The sequence below is a fragment of the Chinchilla lanigera genome, unplaced genomic scaffold, assembly GCF_000276665.1.
Source record: "Chinchilla lanigera isolate Chin_1 unplaced genomic scaffold, ChiLan1.0 scaffold00216, whole genome shotgun sequence".
Classification (NCBI taxonomy): domain Eukaryota; kingdom Metazoa; phylum Chordata; class Mammalia; order Rodentia; family Chinchillidae; genus Chinchilla; species Chinchilla lanigera.
In genome coordinates this window covers 113,729-137,633 of record NW_004955617.1, presented here as the reverse complement: position 1 = coordinate 137,633, position 23,905 = coordinate 113,729, and the positions used below count along the sequence as shown (strand labels likewise).

At 43.3% G+C, this 23,905-nt stretch overlaps 1 protein-coding gene across 6 annotated transcripts in view; it reads right to left on the bottom strand.

Annotated features, from left to right (window-relative positions):
- Positions 1-8,411: 8,411 nt before the first annotated feature.
- Avl9 (AVL9 homolog (S. cerevisiase)) overlaps positions 8,412-23,905 on the bottom strand; it is a 67,998-nt gene continuing 52,504 nt past the window's right edge. The window contains exons 18-20 of one of the 6 annotated variants that reach the window (XR_001232585.1): positions 15,767-15,980; positions 11,957-12,171; positions 8,412-8,634 (exon numbers count right to left, since the gene is read on the bottom strand). The gene's annotated coding sequence lies outside the window, so the exon portion shown is untranslated. Of the gene's footprint in view, positions 8,635-11,711; positions 12,325-15,766; positions 15,981-23,905 lie in introns of those variants that run through there. The other 5 variants (XR_001232584.1, XR_001232587.1, XR_001232586.1 and 2 more) reach the window with 5 other exon arrangements.

Below are 23,905 nucleotides of genomic sequence, written 5' to 3'. Positions count from 1 at the left end.
CAGTGAGTTGTAAGCAGCATGAGGAAATCGCAAGTCTTTCTGCCTGGTCTTGCCTAGGACATGGGCTGTGCTTTTGTCCAGTGTGTCCACGGTATGTACATGTATATATATATATACACACGTGACCTGCCCATTATTAGCTATCACAGGTGTCAGACCTCTCTTGGTGGAGGGGTGCCACTTTTCTAAAAGTTACAGTATATTATAATTGCTTTATGTTATTGTTTGTTACTATAATTTTGGTTGTTTTCTCTTTTTAAGGTTAGCAAAGTTTTATTGGCAATAAGGAGAATACTTCTGGATTTCCAGGAGAGATTCTGAACGGGGTGGCCCATTCTGTGTGTAATTTTTTTTTTTTTTTTTTGAGACAGTGTCTCACTATGTAGTTCAGGCTGACCTTGAGCTCACTTTGTAGTCCAGGCTGGTCTCAAACTCACAACGATCCTCCTACCTCAGCCTCCCAACTGTGTAATTTGTAAATTAAACTTTATCATAGGTATGTGTGTGGGTGGGAAACATAATATCCACTAAGGTATTATAACATTTCCCATAGAGCAGGACTGCTGGACAGATTGGCTTTTCTTAGGTTCATGCTTTTCAAACCTGGTGGCATATTGGAACCCTACAGGGTTGTACTTTTAAAAGACTGGGTTAAGCCAAACATGGGGGCCTATAATTCCAGCTGCAAAGGAACCTTGGTTCATAAACTTAATTTGTGCCACGATTCTGGAAAAGATGGCCACAATTGTGTTCATGTGGGAAAGATGGTCTAGGTCATGTTTGTCACCCAGTACAGAGCTTGCAAACAAAATTTTGCTAAGTATTTCTGTTTGCAAATCAAATTGTTTGCAGAAAAACCATTTATGAACTGAAGTACAATACCACAGTATTTGGGAAGCTGAGGTGAAAGGATCACTGGAGCCCAGGAGTTGGAGACGAGCCTGGGCCCCCAGCAAGACTATCTCAAAATGAAACAAAGCTTGAGGGTGATGTCTGAACCTCATCCCAGACAAAATAAACCCCTAGGTCTGGAGAGTGCATATCACTGATCACATCACTGGTCACATTTACTGGCATTAACTCCCGCCTACAGAAGGAAGTCCAGATGCTTTACACACATTTTTGTGGTAGGGGTTGAACATGGGGTCTTGTGTATGCTTGGTAGACACTACCATTGAACCACACTTCCTTAGCATATTTATGACTTTATGAAATTTGGCTTTCAGATACCTTCAAAGTCATGCCTTGCAGTTTCCTCATAAATCTTTATTACATTTTCTTTTCTTTTTGAGATTGCAGAGTATGTTACCCAGACTGGTCTTAAACTTCTGCGTATGCCGCTACGCCACGCCAACTTTAACTTCAGTCAGGTTTGTGCTGTTGCTGTATTGAGGATGGTGTTTTCATCCCCACTCTACTTACAGCTTTCTGTTAAGTTCCATTTAAGGTAGTTTTAAAATCAGTATTCCCCAATAACTGCTTCTGTTTTGTGCTGAAGATCTCTTCACATTGTTGGTCCTCGTACTTTTGTCTTATTAATTGTACTGATCATTCTATTGACTATTCTTGTTGGTCTTCGTGCTGTGCTACAAAATGACCAGTGCTTTTGAGGGGGGTGATTTTCTCTGTATAGTTGGTGAAAATGTTGAATGAAACCAGATGAATACAAAGGGTCTTCCTTGGGAAGTTTGAAAGTCAGACTCAGTATAAAAAGTCTGTATTACCTCTCCACACCAGGGCTCTCTGCTACAGAAAACCCTGTGATAGTTCAGATCATATTGGCAGTCACCATCCTCAACTGGATCCTGAGTATCAGACAACTTGTCCTTCACAACAGTTTGAAAGTTCCAGCCTCATTAAATCATCCTTGCCCAGTCTACCTCTCTTAGCAGATTACTTTTTTTTTTTTCCGGTACTGGTAATTGAACTCACGACCTTGCGCTTTCCAGGCAGGTGCTGTGCGCGGAGCTAAATCCCTAGCCCCAGCAGATTACTTCTGCTTCACAGGAAAAATAGAAAACTTTGCCCTCAACTAATATTTGTTATCAGTATATCTCCCTGCCTCTACTATTGCTTCTTTCTTTGCTATTTATAAAGAAAATAGATGAAGGATCTATAAAGATTTTATCTTTGCCAACCCTCTTAAAACTGCTTTATGATTCCCCTGGCTCCTAAATCTTACAGCAGTCTTACCCAGGCAATTCTGCAGCGAGCTGTTAATAACCTTCCAGTATCTTCATCCTTTTTAATCGGATTCTTCCCTTTGTTTAAACATGACCAAACTTAAAAAAAAAAAAAAAAAATTGTGGTACTGAGGCTTTAGCCCAGACTTTGCTCAAGCTAGGCAAGTGCTCTATCACTGAGCAAACACTATCCCTCTTGGTGATGGTTTTCTAAAGGTAGCTCACTGGTCAGAGTGTTTGAGTTACTAGAGCCACCCCAGAGATGTCTTTCAGAAAAAGTCACCAGCAGCACATTTCAGTGACACAGAATGGGTCACAAAACTTGATTACTCGTGACATACTCAACCTCCTCAATGAACTCGGTCAAGGAAGACTTGACAACTGTGTTTAAGTCGGTAGATAAGGTGACTGCATTCAAATGACAAGTGAATGTTAGGATTTTTGACATGTTTCAAACAGCAGAGATTTTGAAAGATGTTGAGCCAAGGCTCCCTTTCAGCTAGCGCATGATCCCTTATCAGCTTTCAGAACAGTTTGAGCGTTACTTTCCAACCACAAAAGACCTCCAGATTAGGAAGGAATGAATCTGCGGCCCATTTGTGATTATGCCAGGTGAACTGACTTCGTGCTAGAAGAGGATTAACTGCTTGAGATGACAAATGACAGTAGCCTTCAAAGGATGTCTGAGACAACTTCACATCTCCATACACTCTGAGTTAAAGTCAAGGTGGAATATCCTGAGATTGCCACAACAGCACGGGAAAGCCTGTTTCCATTTCCAATACCCTCTCTGTGAAGCAGCATTTTCCGCAGAGAAAGAAACCAAAATGAGCTTAAAGGATAGGTGACATAAGCAGCACACTTCAAGTGTCACTGTCTCCCATCTTCCTCAGATAAGGCCCTCTACTTGCAGGAGCACAGGCTCAGGGCTCCCAGTGATTCTGCATTACGGTGAGTTGTATAATTATTTCATTGCAAATTATAATGTAAAAATAACAAAGTACAGAAAGGTAATGCACTTTCATCTTCCTGAAATCACCCCTTGCTCCCATCCATGGAAGGATTTTCTTCTGTGAAACCTGTTCTGGTGCCAAAACGGTGGCAGTTGCTGCTATGAGTTACCTTTTTATCATGGTAGTTGTGCAGAATTTAGCAGTATTTGGTAAGATTTTTATGTATTTGCCCTTTACAGGCAATCCCACTTCTAGGAATCTGTCCCAAAGGTAAACTGCAAAAAATATTTTGAAGTGTCTTTACTAGGCTTAACAGTATTGGTACGTAATGGCAAAAAGAGGCAGAACAGCCCAAACACCCATCAATAGAGGGTTGCTTAGATTAATAATAGTAAACCCATATAGTGGATTTCAAATACATGGGTGTGTATGTGTTGTCTAAGCTTGCCTCAGATTCATGATCCTCCTGCCTCAGTCTGTGGCGTGATACACACTAGTTACAGGCACACACTAGTGCACCAGCTAAAGGTTTAATGCATTTGCAGTACTGGGGATCAAACACAACCTTTGCACTGAGCTACAGCCCTAGTTTGTTTGTTTGTTTGTTTTGTTTTTTTAAAGAGAGCTCTCACTAAGTCACTAAATTGCCCAGTTTGGATTTGAACTTGGATCCTCCTGCCTCCCACAGTGCTTGGATTACAGACATGTACCCCTGCTCCAGCTATAATGTATTATTACTACAGAACAGAGTGGAGGAAGGGTTGTGCGCATATAGCATACCTGTAATCCCAGCATTTGGGAGGCTGAGGCAGGAGGATCACTGAGTTCAAGGCCAGCCTGAACTACACCGTGAGACCTTGTCTCAAAAAAAAACCAAGTAAATTAAAACATTTAAAAATGGATGACTGGGAGAGGGAAGGAAAACAAGATGGATAAAAATGTTTCTTTGAATGTAACTTACTGTAGACGACTTTGGAAACCCTATGAATATCTTACTAAGTACAAAATCAAAGATTCTAAGATGAAGTTAGTAAATCTAAGTATCCACACTCAATAATTTTTAAAAATTCAAACAGTCATTTGGGCATCATTAGTGAAATATACTTCAAGGAAAAAAGGGAAAGAGAATCTTTTTATCTGTTTTGGTGCTGATGAGGAACCCAGGACCGTGAGTGCTGTGCATATATCCCACCCTGGAGCTACCTCCAGGCCCAGAGTGATGATCTGTTCTGTTCTCACTACAGTCATTTAGAACTGGCTTTCTCTGCCTAGAAGAAAGGAGATGTAAAGATAGAAAAGTAAAAACCCTTGTGCTTCCAAGTTTGCATTGCAGCGATCTGCATGCATTCACACCACATTTTATCTTAAAACAAAGTGAACCCATGGAAGGAATCATCAGAAGGATCATCCGTCACGGCAGTGAACATCTCTGCCTCTGGATAGCAGGGGTTTGTTTCCTGTTTTCTTTGTTTTTATGCTGGCTTGTTTTTATGCTGGGAGCCTCACACACTGGGCAAGCACTCTGACACTGAGCTATGCCCTACCCCCTGTGGAGTAGTCTTGAAATAATGCTTACCACTGGAGGAACCATGGAGTCTTGGAGCAAAGTCTGATTCCAGATGTGGAGCCAGAAATTATTGAGGAGGCTACCAAAGACTGCTAGTGATGTTATATACTTGGGAACCAACCAGCCAGTAAGAGCCACTGGCCAAACACAGGACAACATGAGCAACAGTAAAAAAGAATAACTCATGGTTTAGAATATTTCAAATCTATTTGATGACTGAATAGATTCTAATTTTAAAGAAAAGTACTTTAGGGGCAGGGGATATAGCTCAGCGGCAAAGTGCCTTCCTGGCAAGTGTGAAGTCATGAGTTCAATTCCTGGTACCAAAAAAAAAAAAAAAACAATAGTATTTTATTGAGTATTTTTTAATAGAAAAATAAGCTTTAATCTACAACAAATGCCAGCTTATACATTGGAAAAGTTTTCTTAGTTTGCCATTCTGATTGGAATTCAACACCATAAAGTTATAGTCACAAAAATAGTACTTGTCTCAAAAGTTGATTTTTAAAGCCCACAAATAACTGGCCATCGTTAGATTTGTGGGCAAACTGTATGATATTCCAGCTAATGAAAGGACAGAGTCAGATGTCCACTATTCCTCATAGTGGATCTAGGCAGTGACTACGCCTGGCTGCTCACAGACAGACAACTTGACACTGTGCTGTAGAATTCACAGACTTCCTACAGTGTGATCTGCCTCCCGCACCCAGAAAGTCTGATTCAGGTCAAGCCTCAGCATCTACCTACCAACTTATGAAACTATATACTTTAAAAGTACATGTTAGCTGGGCATGGTGGTGCATGCCTGTAATCCCAGCACTTGAGAGGCTGAGGCAGGAGGATCATTGTGATGCTACATTTATGATGTAGCAATGGGTAACTAATGGTAAATCTAAGGGAACTTTTGATGAAGATATTTCATGATTTTAAATATCTCCTCACAGATTATTATTTTCATTTGCACAGTTTGTATGTGCTTGAGATTATTTCCAAATAAAGAATTTAAAAGATATGACAGCCAGGTGTGGTGTGGACACCTATAATCCAGCACTTGGGAGGCTGAGGCAGGAGAACTGCCACAAGTTCAAGGCCAGCCTGGGCTGCATAGTGAGTTTAGGGACAGTCTGAACTATCTGGTGAGACCCTGTCTCAAAAAACAAAAACAAAATATAAAAGATATGACGAAAATATTCTGTGGGTTGGAGGAAAACAAAAAAGGTAAAAGATAAAACATGACTGGCCATAAATTGGTCATTATTGAAGTTTACTGATCATAAAATGCTTATTGTACTCTTGACTACTTTTATATATATTTAAAATTTCCCATAGTAAAAGGAGAGAAAGAATAAAGGGATTAGATTTCCATATGTCTTTTCCAGCTCCGTAACTCTGACATTTTGAATATGGTGGATTTATATAATTTAAATTAGAGTTCAATCCTTAGTGCAAGTTTTTCTTTCAAAAATTAGGGAGAATAGTATCTACTAATAAGATTAAGTACCCATTACACATGTTAAAGTTGTTAGTACATGTCCTAGCACATACTAATTGTTCAATGAATATTTGTAATAACTTACTATTGAGTGAGTGAGTGAACAAAAAGATTAACTTCCATTTGGGGGTTGGTGCCTTATACCTATAATCCCAGCACTTTGAGAGGCTGAGGCAGGAAGACTGCAAATTCAAGCCCAGCCTGGCCACGTTGGCAACTTAGAGAAAGCTTATCTCAAAATTTTAAAAATTAAATAAAAAAGGGCTGAGAATGTAGCTCAGTGCAAAAGTCCTTTGTTAAATTGCTACTACTTAAAGATTAATTTCCTCTTAAAAGATGGGATATTGGTGATTTCACTGGTAGGGCACTTGCTTTGCATGTATGAGGCCCCTGGGTTCAATCTCCTGTCCCAAAATAATAAAAGTATTTCTGGTAAGGATTTTTTTTTGTACTGGGAACTGAACTCGGTGGAACTCAGGACCTTGCACTTGCCAGGCAGGCACTGTGCTGCTGAGCTACAGCCCTGGCCCTGTTGGTAAGGATTTGATTGTTGTAACCACTCTCCTTAGCCTGAGGTACTGTAAGAACTGCCCCTATAATTATTTAGTTGATTATTACATATTGATAAATACACTTCTGGTGGTTTTGTTTTTGTTTTTTGGTTTTTTTTTGAGACAGGGTCTCGCTATGCAGTTCAGGCTGGCCTTGAACTCACTTTATAGCCCAGGCTGGTCTCAAACTCACAACAGTCCTCCTGCCTCAGCCTCCCAAGTACTGAGATTACAGGCGTGTGCCACCATGCCCATCAAGCTTTGATTTAAAAAAATAAATGGCACATAATGTAAAATTTGCCAGCTTAACCATTAGAAAGCATGCAGTTCAGCATCCATTCCAGAGCTTTGTCATCATCCCAGTCTAAAGTTCTGTGTCCCTTAATTATCAACTCCTGTATCCTTCCTGGAAGCCCCAGGCAGCCACTGTTTTACCTCCTGTCTCTGAAAGTGACTGCTCTGGGTACCGCATGTATGAAATTACATAACACTTGCATGTCACTGTCTTATCTCACATGTCTCGAAGGTTCATCTATTTTGTAGTATGGGTAAGAACTTCCTTCTCCAGGCTGATTAATATTCTCTTGTATGCTTAACCATATTTTTTCTTATCCATTTATCTGCCGATAGATGGGTTGCTACCCACGCTCAGCTGCTGTGAAAAATGCTATTAACATGGGTGTACAAATATCTTGAGTCCTATTGTCAATTTCAAACCTGCATTTCTACATTTGTTGGAGAAATTATTTTATATCTCTCTTACCACCCGGTATTTGTTTGATATTTTAACTTCTAAGGGGACGGTGGTGGCACTTTGCTTCCTTGACAGCACTGGAGATTGAACCCAGGACCCTCACGAGCCAGGCAAGTGCTCTACTCTAGCTACACTCCAGTTCCTGCTTTTTTTGATCAACACGAATGTTCAGTCTCAAGCTACGTGGCATAGTCAGCTTCAGCCACCCTGAAGGTGCTGTGTTACAGGGCTGCTCCTGTGGCGTGGTTAACAGAAACCCTGCGAGTTTCCCGGGCTTATGGGCCAGTCTGAACAGAGTTCTGTTCTCTGAGGACCCAGAACTTCCTTTCTCCCGTGCCGCCCTCCTTCCCCGCTGCTCCACGCTGCGATTGTGCAACCATGAAGGTCCACACAGCGGGTCTCTCCTCGGACGGGGCCCTGGAACGGCTAGATTTCCAGATGAGAGCTGTTTGTTCTGGACCAGACCTCACTGGGTCAGGAGAAGTCTCAGGGGCCTGTAGAGTTTTTCTTACTCTTGGCCTGCTTTGGTTCTCAATATCCCTTTACAGTTTCACCAAACATTTGGTAGAACAAACCGTGGACAGTCTCTCTCTGTTCCTTCTGCTGTTTCATCAACTGTGTGTCACTGCACTGTGCCTCCTTGATGCCCTGAGCCACAGAGCCTGCCTGGGAGGGAGCAGGACCGCCTTGTGCTGACACTACTCCCTCAAGCACCCCTGTGGGCCTCACCCCTGTCTGCTCAGCTCAGTCTGAAGCCACAGTCACCCCAGAGCCCAGTGGGACCTGTGCTGGCCCCGGGACAGTGGCCAAGCTCTGCACTGCGGGGGACCCACAGCAGCACCTTCACTCTAGCCCCATTCTGTCCCCACCGCCCCAGCAGTAACAACGCGAAGGCAGAAGAAAATCACCAAAGTAAACCACCCTAATCATCAACTCACTTTTCTGTGTTTTCATGGCAAGACAAGGGAGGGAAGTTGGACTCCCTGGCGTGCAAACCTCCCTTGCGGAATTTTATGTTCTGTACCTTCCTCTTCTCCGTCACCCGTTTTCATGATGCCGACTGCAATGGCTGTCCAACCACGCACTTACTTGGATGCACCGCAGGGTTCGAACGGTCTCTCTGTCAGTTGTTCCCTGTGTTTACGATAAAAAGCACCAGAACAAAGCACTTGCTCTCATCCTGCCGCTTCCTAGCAGCTTCCTTCAGAGCAGTTCTGGAGAGTGGCACTCGGTGACTTAGCTGCTGTCCTCATGAAGGACCGGGCCAGCAGCGTGTTCACTGCTGCTTTACGGACCAAGCGCCTCTTTTTTTGTTTGTTTGTTTTTTTTGAGACAGGGTCTCACTATGCAGTTCAGGGTGGCCTTGAGCTCACTTTGTAGCCCAGGCTGGTCTCAAACTCACAAAGATCCTCCTGTCTCAGCCTCCTGAGTGCTGTGATTACAGGTGTGCGCCACCATGCCCGGCCGCACCAAGCATCTCATATCTCCTCCACTGTAGCTTAAGATTCAAACCTGAGCCCCAAAAGAAGCTGTTTGTGCGCAGGAGCTGCCACAGCACAGAAACAGCATCACGGACACCTGGATGGGAGGGCGGGAAGGACAGCCCCACAAAGGGGCTGTGGACGCACCGGCAGCCTTCCTCACCCTCGCATCCAGACGAGCACTCAGCGTGACCAGAATTTCCATCTAAAAATGTACTTGAGCCAGGTGTGGCAGTACACTCCTGTAATCTCAGCTACTCAGGAGGCTGAGGCAGGAGGAGCATGAGTTCAAGGCCATCCTGGAGAACTTAATGAGACCCTCCATCTCAAAATAAAAATTAAAATTTATTCATTTGAAAACCACCAGTTCAACTCCTTTAAGATACAGGCCCAGAGAGGTTTAAAGTTTTTTTTGTTTTGTTTTGTTTTGATTTTTTAACTTGCCCAAAGTCACACAATGATCTAAGACTATTCTGGCTCCATCTTTTAGGGGCTCTGTATACACCAAAATTCTCTGGTAATTTAGGAAGACAGACACAGAAACTGCCTGAGACCCCAAGGGAGGAAGTTCAAAGAGAGAGCAGCTTGCCTCTGCTTTCTTCTCCCTCTTTGCTAATTGCTTCCACATAGCTGTGAAGAAAAATCTTTATAAAATAACACACCTAGCCAGGGATGATGGTGCAGACCTGTAATCCCAGCATTCTGGGAGGCTGAGGCAGAAGGATCACAAGTTAGAGCCCAGGCTGGGAAACCTACTGATTTAGCAAGACCCTGCTTCAAAACAAGTAATTTTTTTTTCAAAGGCCTGGGGCTGAAGCTCAGTGTGAGGCCCTGGTACCACAAAACCACACCTCATCTCCTATGGTGAAAGCCTTTGCTTCTCGTTGGATTGCTTCCTGCATCTCAGACTCCATCCGTGTCCCTGCAGTTTCCTGGGTCTTGAGTGCCTCCCCTGCCCTCCCAGACTCTGTCCTTTGAAGCAAATCCTCCAGGAGGAGGCAGGTTCTCTGGGGTCGGGTGACTGGTGCCTCAAGATTCCTGGAAGCCTGGTTGTGCTTTGTATTCTTTGGTAGGCCCTGGGCAGCAGGTGATGGGGTTTTGTCCGGTCAGCCTGGCTCGGGTGGAAGCAGTGTAGGTGCCTCCTTTGAGGGTGCCTGGCTCCCTCCCCTATTCCACCTGGGCTCCACCCAGCTGAGTGGGTCTCCAGCAACTACAGAAGATGTCTGTGGCCCACGAGCTTGGACTTCCAAGCCTTCAGAAAGGTAAGCCAAATAAAGTTCTAGTCTTTGTAAGTTGTGGGACTCCAGATAGTTTGTTGTATCAACAGAAAATGGACTATCTATATCTATCTATCTATCTATCTATCTATCTATCTATCTATCTATCTATCATCTGTCTACCTACCTACCTACCTACCTACCTACCTACCTATCTACCTACCTATCATCTATTTTTTTTTTTTTGGAGACCAAGTCTTGCTATGTAGTTCAGGCTGGCCTTGAACTCTCGGTGATCCTCCTGTTCCCTCCTGTTCATTACAGGCATGTGCCACCATTCCTGGATCCCAATATTATTTTCTTGAAAGAAAAATTTTGGTGCTTATTTAACTTACCCACTCACTCATTACTGTTGTTGGCCTTGGTGCATGTGAGTAGGTAGTCGAGGGGTGTTAAGACTCAAAGTTTTGTATTTAAGGATTTATAAACTCTCAATTGCCTTTCTTTTGAAAGCCAAGCACACGAAATCAAGAAGAAACATCACTTTGCAGTGACATATCTGTCAGCTTGGCCACTGGATTGTGGACACGGTACCCCGACAGGGACTGGGCTTTAGATGCGAGGTGAACAGTTTACTTGTAGTCCTAAAGGAAAGAAATCCCTGTGTTCTCAAATGACAAGGTTGAAAGCTATCTTCTATTTTGTGACCAGACAACTTGGTTTCTTTCTTGTTTCTGCAGTGCTGTGGATGGAGCCCAGGGTCCTGCCCTTGCTAGTCAGCCCTCTCTACACAGAGCTGCCCCAGCCCAGATGTTGTGAACTTGAGGCAGGACACCCCCATCTCAAGACAACAACAGCAGCGGCGGCAGCGGCGGCGGCGGCCCGATGTTACCCAGCTACAGTTAGTGTCAGAGGCTGTAGGTGAAGGGCTCAGTCCCATAAGCCCTGCTCCAATTCAGATGCCAAGAGAAAATCCCTTGTATTCTTTTGTTTGTTTGTTTGTTTGTTTTCCAGTACCAGGAATTGAACTCACGACCTTGTGCTTGCCAGGCAGGCGCTGTGCCGCTAAGCTAAATCCCCAGCCCCAAACTCCCTTGTATTCTAACTGGTTATGAGCTGGGCATTTCTATGACGCCCTCCTTGTGTTCCATAATTTTCCAGAAGGGCTCTGACAAAGACCTGCTTTGGCCAGAACTCTGCAGGTTTCTGTGAGTCCTCTGAGTGACTAAACCTGCCCTTGGGCCTCCCTCTCTGTCTCTGCGGAATCCAGTTTGAGCAAAGGCCCTTGCAGGAAGTACAGAAGGATTGCGTAGGGAACCCCTGCAACCACACAATTATAAACTGTTATAAAGTAAATATGACAGAAAGGCTTTAGCCTGGGGTGGTGGTGGTGCTTGATACCCCAGCTCCTCGGGATGCTGATGTAGGATTGTTTGGCCTTGTCTCAAAAAAACAGAATGGCTTTAATTTCCTGTTGGACTGACCAAAGGACTACGAGGGTGTGTCCTGAGACCCACGTGTGTTTCTGTCCATCCCACAAGCTGTACGTGGCTTTGTTTACGCACAAGTGCCAAGGCCAGTATTGAGAACGCTGGAAGGATTTCTACAAGAAATAAAGAGAAGACAGCCAGCCTTATAATCCAGTTTGAGCACAGCACAAGAGGCAGGAATAACCAACAGCCATTCAAAACAGTGCTCAAATTTCTTAGAAACAAGGGAAGTACAGACTCAAGCTACAAGATACTCTTTTATTCCCACCTGAGTAGCAGAAATGAAGATGGCTGTCACGTGGAGAGGCTGAACAGGGTGTCCTGGGGGCAGGCGTGGCCACGCTGCTGTTGGAAGCATGCCGGCACTGCCTTGCCTGGCCAAAGTCAGCGTCTGAGGCTCTTCCACCTAGAGGTCTCGTCCTTTCTCCTTGAGCCTGGCTCGCCTCAGTGTGGCCGGCAGAAGGCAGCAGGTGGCCGTGGGACCTGCACACGAGGCCAGAGGCAGCTTGCAGTTTGCTCTTGGAGCTGCACCTGCATGGCCACGCTGGGCCTGGGGCTGTGACCTCAGTCCCTGAGTCCCTGCAGCCTGCAAAGCTGGGAGAGGGACTCTCCCCACTGTCTGCCCTTACACAGATCCTGGAGCAAAATAAATACAGCTGTTTTAAACTATTAAGATTAAAAAAGAAACTTTGATATAATTATCATACCTTAAATTCAACCATTTAGACTGGGCATGGTGGCACACACCTATAATCCCAGCACTTGGGAGGCTGAAGCAGGAAGATTATCACAAGGTCAAGGCCAGCCTGTACTACATAGTGAGTTTAAGGTCAGCCTGAGCCACACAGCAAGACCATGTTTCCAAAAAAAAGCAATCATTTAATCATAAAAACTGAAGGGTTTTTTGGAGGGGACCAGTGAGCCTAGAGGTACTCTATATAGAACCATATCCTCACCCTTTTCATCTATCTATCATCTATCTAATCAATCTATCAATCACCTATCTATCTACCTACCCACCTACCTACCTATCATCTAAGACAGGATCTTGCTGAATTTCCCAGGCTGGCCTCAAACTTGAAATCCTCCTGCCTCAGCCTCCCAAATAGTAACTGGGATTAGAAACATGTACCATCACACCCAGCAACTGAATACATTTTAGTGCATTTAAAATGTTGAAGCCAGGGATATACCTCAGTGGCACAAGTGCCTGCCTAGCAAGCACAAGGTCCTGAGTTTGATTCCTGGTACCAAAACAAAAACCAAAAAAACCATAAAAATACATTGGCTAGGCGGGGTGGCACACGCCTGTAATCCCAGCACTCGGGAGGCTGAGGCAGGAGGATCACTGCAAGCTCGAGACCAGCCTGGGCTACTAAGTAAGCTCAAGGCCAACCTGAACTGCATAGTGAGACCCTGTCTCAAAAGGACCAAAAAAAAAAAAGTGTTGCGCAAGGCTGGGTATGCTGGCACATGCCTGTAATCCCAGCACTTAAAAGGCTGAGGCAGGGGGATTGCCAGGAGTTTGAGGCCAGCCTGGGCTACATAATGAGTTAAAGACCAGCCTGTCCTAGATCGTGAGACCCTATCACAAAAGACAAAAAAAAAAAGGTTGAGCAGCCAATTGTACAACATTCAGCCGTCTAGAGCATGCACAGCTTCCGGACACCAGCAGTGCCCTGCAGCTTCTCTGCTCAGCACTGCTTTGGGAAAGGTCGCTGGGCAGCGACAGAATAAAAACCTTTCAAGCCAAAGGCGTACACTTGCTCCGGCTCACAATTCCACTCCTGTGTGCAACCTGAGACTTTCACCCACCAATGCCAGCGACCTTGTTTATGATCATGAACTTGCCTTGTGGAGAGGGAGCAAAGCCACAGGACGGCTCATGAAAGCTGCATGAGGAGGTAACTACAGTCTGTTCATCTTCCTCCCAGGGAAGCTGGTGTTCAGCCAGATGGAACATGGGGCTCCCAAAAATTTAAATGGGCCAAGAAAAGGCAGTTAAGGGGCCGGGAATATAGCTCAGCGGCACATGCCCTGCTTGGCAAGCGCAAGGCCCTGAGTTCGATTTCTGGTACCAAAAAAAGAGGAAGTCACAGGGTCTGCATATATACAGTTTAATTTATGTAAAGTTAAAAAACTTGGGGAACTCAACATACGTTGTTTACAAGTAAAATAGGCAGAAAGTGTAAGAAAAATAGGGATGTGAGACACCATCTTCATTTGGGCGCTAATGTGTTTATTATTATTTTTTATGTCCTATACCTCAGATAAATGTTCTTCTCAATCTGTGTGTGTGTGTATACTGGGGTCCTGCATGTGCTAGGCAAGCGCTCTGCCACGCCCCCAGCCCATCTTAGCTGTTAATATAGAGAGGTCATAATGATAACTGCAAAGACACATCCAGAGTCATGAGAGTGACTCTGCTCAAGCCCACACTGCCTTCTGGGTCCAAGGATTGGCCAGGTGGGCCCCGCACTACCGGGCTCCTCTCTTCCCTGCCTAGGCCTCCCCACTGTCCTCCTTGGCCCCAGCCATAGGCAGAGCTGATGCTGAATTTCCCTAAGCTTTCTGAGCAACTGCTCTGACCAGGCACTGTCCTTGCCTGCACGTCTGTTAAGATGCAGTAGAGGGTAAAGCAGCTGTTTTGCTTTTCTGTCTTTTATTTCAAATCAGATTTTATTAGTGCACTTTAGATACACATAATGATTACATTCATGACAGAAAACTTAGGGGGTACAGCTCAGTGGTAGAGCATTTGACTGTACCACAGAAAACTTGTACCTGTGCATGATATAACTTGATTCTTTTCCCCATTCTCCTACCCTCCCTTCAACCCTGTTTTTTGAGATCTTGCTTAGTCTTGCTTTCGTTAAAGGAAAATGGCACTTTTAAGGCTGTTGAATATTTAAGTTTTAAAAATTCCAATCCTGCCAGGTATGGTGGCGCAGGCCTGTGATCCCAGGACTGGGGAGGCTGAGGCAGAAGGATTGTTGTGAGTTTGAGGCCAGCCTGGGCTACAAAGTGAGCTCAAGGCAGCCTGAACTGCATAGCAAGACCCTGTCTCAAAAAGACAAAAAAAAAAAATCCAGTCCTGCTGGCTGTGTGGTTTTAATACGGTGACACAAAAAATAGCCATCCATCTCTGTCTGTTAAACGCTAGGGCATTCAGTGAGAATGGGGGGCAGATCTGGGGAACCGGGACTCTGGTTTTTACATGGTGATCTGTGTAAAGGACCAGCGCAGGTCCAAAGCTGTGGTCAGCATATCTGCATGTGCCTTTGGGGCCTCAGAAGTGCTTTGGGACTGTCTTCTAGGGCGGGACTGGCCAGGTAGGCGGAAAGGCTACTTCTCACATTCTTTGTCCTACTTCAGTCTCAACCTTTCCCTGGAGCAAGTCCAAGTCCTTCTGTTAAATCTTATAAAAAAAAAATCCCAGGGGTTAGAATGAATATACTTTGTGGGGCGGCGGGTACCTAGAATCAAATTCAGGACCTTGTGCTTGCTAGGCAGGTGCTGTGCTGCTGAGCTACATCCCCAGCCCTAGAATACATATAAATGATAATCTTTATGTTAGTTGCAGATGCACTTCATGTATAAATGACTGCCTCCTCCCTGCTTGTACAGTACATGAAGCAAGCATTTTCTTCTGGTTTAAACATGTCAGCTTTGTGGCAGTGCGGGAGGGCTCTGGAATCTGTGCTCCACCAGAGGACAACTGAGTCACCTGTGCAAGCAGCCTCCAGCTGATGTCCCCTGCCCACAGCCGCCCCAGTGTGACAGGAGAATGAACAGAGGAAGCTGTGTGCTCCCTGCAATGGGTCTTGACTGAGGACTGTGTTGCAGGAGTTCTGTTCCTGGACTCAGTATGTTCAAAGCTCATGCGGTGTAAGGTCTTTGCGAAGCTGGGAGACGGGGCCAGGGACAAAGGGATGGGGTGGTGGCCGAGTTGAGAGAGGGCCACTGAGAAGCACTTGAGTTCAAAGCTGAGTCAGGGAAAGGAGATGGTCCCTAGCTCCCGAATGAACTTTCTTAAGGGCCGCTTGTTCTGGGAAACCCTTCCAGATCTCCCCGTTACCTTGCACACCGAGCACACTCTTCTAGGAGGAGACAGGTTCTCGCTCTGCCCTGGCCCCAAGCCGCACTGTCCTCTTTGCTGCACACTCGATGCCCCAGTCACTCTGTCCAAGTCTGTGTGTGCCGCTGTCACAGCCCCGGGCTCTTCACAGCTCCGCTTCTCCCCTGGCTTCTCTCACGCCATGCTCTGGCCTTTAGGCCCTGACTGAAGCTCCCTGGGGAGGAGACACTTACTTGTCCCTGTCAGTTCTATTTTAAGAACTCTATTTACCAAAAGGTATCATGAACAATAAAGACAAATCACAGAACGGGAGACTAGCCACACACATACCTCACAAAAACGGTATCCAGACACACATGCATTTAAACTTATAGGTTTTACATAAAACCAAACTGTAGTGTGGTTCTATCCCCTTAAAAATTTGAGTTCACACTCAGTTCCCAATGCAACAGTATTAAGGGATGTGGCTGTTAGGTGAGAAGATTAGGTACCTTTTAAAAGGGCTTAGCCAGGTGTGGTGGAGCACACCTGTAATCCCAGCACTCTGGAGGCTGAGGCAGGAGGATCATTTCAAGTTCAAGGCCAGCCTGGGCTACAAAGTAAGCTCAAGGCCAGACTCAACTGCATAGCAAGGCCCTGTCTCTCTCTTTCTCTCTCCTCTCTCTCTCTCTGTCTCTCTCTCTCTCTGTCTCTCTCTCTCTCTGTCTCTCTCTCTCTCTCTCTCTCACACACACACACACACACACACAAATGGCTCAACAGAGGGGGTTTAGTTCCCTTCTCATGTCTTCTGCTCCTGCCACCATGCGAGGACACCTGTGAGGTGGCATCCTGGAAAAGGAGACCCAAGACCTGGCCCTCACCAGACACCAAACCTGCTGGCGTGTTGATCTTCAACCCTCAGCCTCCATAATGGTAAGAAATAAATGTCTTCTGTAAATCAGTGCCTCTCATATTTTGTTACAGCAACACAGATTAAGACAGCATATGTGTGTGTATATAAACTCATACAAATAAGAAGCAGACAATGCTGGGGCTGGGGATTTAGCTCAGCGACACAGCGCCTGCCTGGCAAGCGCAAGGTCGTGAGTTCGATTCCTGGTACTGAAAAAAAAAAAAAAAAGCAGCAGACAATGCAACAGAAAAATGGGTAGAAGACTTCAACAGGCATTTTGCAAAAGTAGGCATCTAAATGGTTAAGAAAATCCCAACCTTATTTGTACTCAGGGAATGTAAACGAAATCCTACAAGCAAAAAAAAAAAACAAAAAAAACAGAACTACAAGAAACCACCATTACAAAAGTCAGAAGACTACCTATTTTGGTGGGGAGGAAAAGAGGAACGAGGTGCAGAGATGGGGTAGGGCTTCTAGGTGCTAGCAGTGCCCTCCTTATCTGGGCTGCAGTTCAATGAATGTTTGCTTTATAGTCAGTTCACTGTATGCATGTTTCATGCACTCTTCTGTATGTGTGTTTCACACCTACGTAAGATGGATAACATAGGTGGGGGCCCATTTGCTTCCTTCCAAGTTTTGCTTTTGTTTTTTTGCAGTAGGGCCTTGGGCACGCTGGACAAGCACTCTAGCACTGAGCTACACCTCCAGCCCTTGACAACAGTGCTACTGACTGGACATCTGCAAGACAGGGAAGTGCCTCTGTGTACTGTTCTATAAATGATGAATCCAGGCCTCAGCGCAGCCCAGGAGGACGTTAAAGCGGGAGAACAGCTGGAGCTGGGCCTCTGATTACTGTGTTACAGGTTCTCTCAATAATGCTTCTCAAACTGGAAGGGACAGCACAGTGATGATGACTATAGTTTCCACTGGGGAAGGCGCTCCTGGAGGTCAGGGCACTAGGGGAAAAGAAGCTACAAAAGCAACCTAGACTCTCACATTGGGCACTCAGGGCCTACTGGGTGGTGATGGTGTCTCTTTCATTAGCTACAAAGCTATGTAACGGCTAACAAGTAGTTTTTATCTCCTCACTCTAGAAACTCCCAAACACACAGAATAGTCTAAAAGTCAGATGTATCCGTCACTCACGTCAGCCATGACCAACACTTAATCAAATGGCTTCTGTCACTTTTTAATTGCCTCAGTCCACATCTCTGTGAATCAGGAGTGCAGCCCAGTTCAGTGGGATGAAACACACACTGCACTGAACAGTATCTGAGTCTTGAGAGCCGACCACTTTCCCCATTACCAGTTTGATCAAGGACATGCCTCAGTTTGGATGGCTGCCACAGTCTGGGGTGAATGGACAGAGGGACCTCAGTAACAAGGGGGCACCTTCCTTCACAAACCAACAGGTTCAAAAGCTAAGCCGAGACAATCAGGAATGGCTGGATCTTGGAAAGAAACTACTTAGAGGATTCTTTTGTTACCCCAATCTTAAAATTATTTCTTATATTTCTTTACCAGTTTTTTAAGGACTGGGAGGCTTTTTCTTTCTTTCTTTCCTTTTCTTTCTTTCTTTCTTTCTTTCTTTCTTTCTTTCTTTCTTTCTTTCTTTCTTTCTTTTTCTCCTTTAACTTTTTTCCTTATCTTTCTTTTATTTCCTGTATTATTATCTTTTTTTTCCTTTTTCCTGTTCACTCTTTTCTGTGACTGTTTTCCAATACTATTTATTTCCTTTTGCTCCTCAATAGGACTCTCTATCTCACTTTTCTGTCCTCATCTGCTATTGATTAATATCAAATTTTACATTTTGTATTCTCTGGTTCCCCAACCCCTCTACCTTTATTAATATAACTATTGAGCTTTATGAATCTTTAGATGGCTAGTTAACTGTATGCTATTACCATTGAATACTGTTCTATTTTTAGTGGAGGTAAAGCTGTTCCATTTAGTAGATATATATTGTAGGTCAGTATTTAGTCAGTCTTACTGTTTAATCACAGGTTTAGTTTCTATGGTTAAGGGTGGTACATTACTGGTTTTTAGGGTACGTCAATATCCAGGTGGTCTTTAATGCTATTACTATTGCTCATTTTATGACTACAGCCAACATGACATAGTTGTCACTATAACCTGGTTTTCTTGGGATGCCAACATTGGGATTGGTTTGGTGTCATGGACAATACTGTGGTCCATTCCCAGAGAACTCGGTACTAGACCAAATAAACTGCAACATCCCTCCCAAATAAATAGAGGTGGTTGGATCCTGGGATTGAGCCAAAGCCAATAGCACACCCAGAGAGCACTGCTGAAAAGTAGACATTAACTAAAGAGGTCTTATAGTAGCAATAGTTTTCCACTATCATCAACCCATAAGCCTCAGCATAAAAGACAACAAACAGGAGGGGAAAAAAAAAAACACGAGAAGACCAACCAATGAAATGCCTCCAAAACTTCCCATTTCCCCCAGAGCTGATCTATGGGGGCACTGAAGAGGAGGAAAGGAAAAGCCATACAGTTGAATTATTAGGCAGGATAACAGAGATTAAAAAAACAGACCAATTAGGTGCTTGGCAAACTCACAAAAGATATAACTAAACAGATAATGGGCCTAATAAATATAATTATTGGAGAAGCTACAGAAGACAATAAAAAAAGTTAGATGAGCCAAGCAAAACAATACTAATATAAAAGACCAGCACAGGGGCTGGGGATTTAGCTCAGCGGCAAAGTGCCTGCCTGGCAAGCGCAAGGTCGTGAGTTCGGTCCCTGGTACCGGAGAAAAAACCAAAAAATAAAAAAATTAAAAAAAAAATAAAAGACCAGCACAAAAAAGAATTAAAAACCAGATGTGGTGGCCAATGCCCCAAATCCTAGGACTCAGGAGGCAGAGGCAGGAGGATCACCATAGTAAGTTCAAGGCCAGCCTGGGTTATATGGTGAGTTCAAGACCAACCTGCACTATATAGCTGTCTCAAAAATAAGAATCAGAATCTGTAAAAAGGTCCCAAACAGAAATTCAGATTAAAATTTTAATTGGAAGTTTGGGGAATAGAAGTGACCAATGTGAGGACAGTGTGTCAGAACTAGAAGACAGGGCTGTTGTCAGTGATTGATTAATGAAAGATATCTTAAAAACAACAAAAGAACATGAAAAATGGACCCAATAGCTGCACTAATCTAAGATCAAGTAGAATTAGAGAAAAACTAAAAGACTACACAAATAACATAAAAAAAATCTGTTAAGAGAAAAGCAACATAACTTATAAAAATAAACACATTTGAATTATAGCAGACTTCTCAACACAAACTTTAAAGGCCAAGAAAGCTGGGAGTGAAGTGTTTCAAGACCTAAAAGAAAAGAATTTCTAAACCAGATTGAAGTAGCCTGCAAAATACCTTTGAAAATGGGAGAAATAAGATGTTTCCATAATAAAGAACACGTAAGAAATTCATGACTACCAAACCAGCACTCCAAAAATTTCTCATGGATGCCCTAAATAGTAACATCAAAGCTAAGAATGAGAAAATGTCTAGTAAAATGAATACACCAGGTAGGGTGAGAAGTTAAGTAGAAGGAAAAGAAAGGGAATTGGCAACAGAAGTTAAGTAGAAGGTAATCGGCAACAGGAAAATAAAGCAATGACACAAATAAGTCAATACATACCAGTAGTAACTCTCCCTGTGAATGGCCTCAATTCTATAATCAAAGACACAGATCCTGCAGAAATCCATAAGATCACCTACACCTATTTCAGTAAGATGGAAAAGGCAGAAGAAATTGACAGATTCCTAGATATATATGAATTACCAAAGCTGAATCAAGAAGATATAAAAATCCTAAATAAACTAGTATCTATCAATGAAATTGAAGATGTAATTAAAAACCTACCAAAAAAGAAAAGCCCAGGCCCTGATGGATTCTATAAGAAATTAGAGAAGACTAACACCATTGCTTCTCAAACTCTATAATGAAATTGAAAGGGAAGCAATACTCTCAAATTCATTCCTGGAAGCAAGCATCACCCTGATACCAAAACCAGAGAAGGACCCAAGTAAGAAAGAGAACTACAGGTCAATGTCCCTAATGAACAGAGATGCAAAAATCTTCAGTAAGTAACTGGCAAACAGAATGCAGCAAATCATCAATAAGATTATACACTATGACCAAGTGGGATTCATCCCAGGGATGCAGGGATGGTTCAACTTATGTAAATCAATAAATGTAATACATGATAGTAACAGAGCCCAGGACAAAAATCACATGATCATCTCAATAGATGCAGAAAAAGTTTTTGACAAAGGCCAGCACCCATTCATGATAAAAACCCTATAGAAAATCAGAATAGATCGTCTTTATCTCAATCTGATAAAAGCCATCTATGACAAACCAACAGACAACATCATACTAAATGGACAAAAACTGAAAGCTTTCACTCTAAGATCAGGAACAAGACAAGGATGTCCAGTATCACCACTTCTTTTCAATATAGTTCTGGAACCACTTGCCAGAGCAATTAGACAACAGAAATAAAAGAAATAAGAATAGAAAAGGAAGAAGAATAAGAATAATTGTCATTATTTGCAGATGACATGATACTCTACATAGAAGACCACAAAAACTCCACTAAAAAAGTGCTATATTTAATAAACAACTTCAGTAGCATAGCTGGATACAAAATCAACACTCAAAAATCAATAGCATTCTTGCCAAGCATGGTGGTGCACGCCTGTAATCCCAGCACTCAGGAGGCTGAGGCAGGAGGATCGTTGCGAGTTTTGAGACCAGCCTGGGCTACAAAGTGAGTCAAGGCCAGCCTGAACTGCATAGTGAGACCCTGCCTCAAAAAAAAGACCAAAAAAAAAAAAAAAAATCAATAGCATTCTTGTACACAAATAACAAACTCACTGAGACAGAAATCAGGGAAACATCACATTTCACAATAGCATCCAAAAAAAATGAAAAATTTAGGAATCAATCTAACTATGGATGCAAAAGATCTCTACAATGAAGACTATAGTACTCTGAAAAAGAAGACTGAAGAGGATATCAGAAAGTGGAAAGATATCCCTTGCTATTGGGTAGGAAGAATCATAAATGGTCACACTTCCAAAACTGTTATTAATACAATTAATAACACATTAATACAACAGATTAATACAATTTTCATCAAAACTCCAACAGCATATCTCACAGAGTTAGAGAAAGCAATCCTAAAATTCATTTGGAATCAGAAAACACCTAGAATAGCAAAGGCAATTCTAGGCAACAAAGGCAAGGCAAGGGTCATCACAATGCCTGACTTGAAATTATACTATAAAGCTCCTGTGACAAAAACAGCATGGTACTGGCAAAAGACCTGAAGATCAATGGAACAGATTAGAAGTGCAGAAACAACTCCAGACATACTTGGCCACCTTATCTTTGACAAAGGTGCCAAATACACTCACTGGAAGAAAACCTCTTTAATAAATGGTGCTGGAAAAACTGGCATTGTATAAGGCAAGGATTAAAATTGGAGCCATATCTTTCACCATGCACTAAACTAAATTTGAAATTGATCAAAGATCTAAATATTAAAACAGAAATCTGCGGGAAGATACAATAGCTAAAACTCTTGAAGTCACAGGCATAGGCAAGGACTTTCTGAACAAAACCTCGGTCAGGAAATAGTCCTGAGAACCAACAAATGTGAAACAACCAACAGAGTGAAGAGATAACCTACAGAATGGGAAAACACTTTTGCCAGCTATTCTTCAGACAGAGGACTACTATTTAGATGAAAGAACTAAAAAAGAAAAATTAGACCACCCTCTTAAATAAGAGACCTAACCAAAAAATGGACAAGTGAAATTAATAGATGCTTCTCAGAATATGAAGTACAGATGGCCAATGAATACATGGGAAAATGCTTAACATCTCTGGCCGTTAGAGAAATGGAAATTAAACACACTAGAACTTATAGGAAACAATGAAAGCAGTCCTATAAAACAACACTGAGATTCAATCTTACTTCAGAAAGCATAGCCATCATCAAGAAATCAAGTAAAAGGTGCTGGCGAGCCTGAGAGGTAAAAGTAAACTTTTGCACCGTAGGTGGGAATGTAAACTAGTACAACTACTATGGAAATCACTGTGGAGATTCCTCAAAGAACTGCAATTAGAATTCCATTTGACCTAGCTATCTCCCTCCTCTAGGTGTCTTCCCCAAAGAGTTAAAGACATTATATTACAGTGATCCATTTATAGAATCGACAACACCTAAATCTTGGAAGCAGCTTGTATGCTCAGTAACAGATAAATGGATAAAGAAAATGTTGTTTTTACACACAATGGAGTATTACTCTGCCATAAAGAAGGATAAACTTGCCAGGCATAGTGGCACATGGCTGAAATCCTAGCATTCGAGAGGCTGAGGCAGGAGGATCATCGTGTACTTCAAGGCCAGCCTGAATTATAGAGCAAGATCCTGTCTCAAAAAACAAACAGAAAGTACAAACTTGAGTCATTTATCGCAGAATGAATGCACCTTGAGACCATGTTATGTGAAATAAATCAGATGCACATGCTTAAATTTTACATGGTCTCTTCACTTATTATGAGAAAACCAAGATATGAATAAAGAACAAAATAAAACGTAGTAAGAATGGAACTAATACAAATTATAAAACTACTAGAGAAAAAAAAAAAAACGTAGTAAGAATGGATGGGGGGGAGGATAAAAAGGATGTGTTATACACATGTGTAATTCCTCACAAGAAATGTAAAAAAATAATCTGAGTCCTAATTTCTGTGTCTTGTTTTGATGGAGTGGTCCCAAAGGAAGGTGCTCATCAAGGCAAAGAGCACAACCACCTATCTCCTGCCCCAGGCCCCTCCCTGCGGCTGTCAAGGAGAGCAGGTGTGTGTCCAGGCAAGCACAGGGTGAGGACTGGCTGCTCTGAAGCTGGGCAGGCCAGTCCTGCCACAGTGGCCTTCCTGGCTCTACAGATCACCTTCCGCAGGGGCACCCTCACAACGACCCCACTTCCTTCCAGATGCTGCTGGTTCAGAGTGGAGAGCAAGCAGCGCTTCCTGGGTAGTGACATCGACCCAGCCTGAGCAGGTCATCAGGAAAAGGGAGGAGATGTGGCGGGGTGGAACTCTACTGTCCCTGCGTAACCTCCTCAGCTCCAGCGCTCTCACCACCTACATCAGAGAACATTGCGGACTTCCGCTTAGTTCTGTACCATCACTCAGGGAA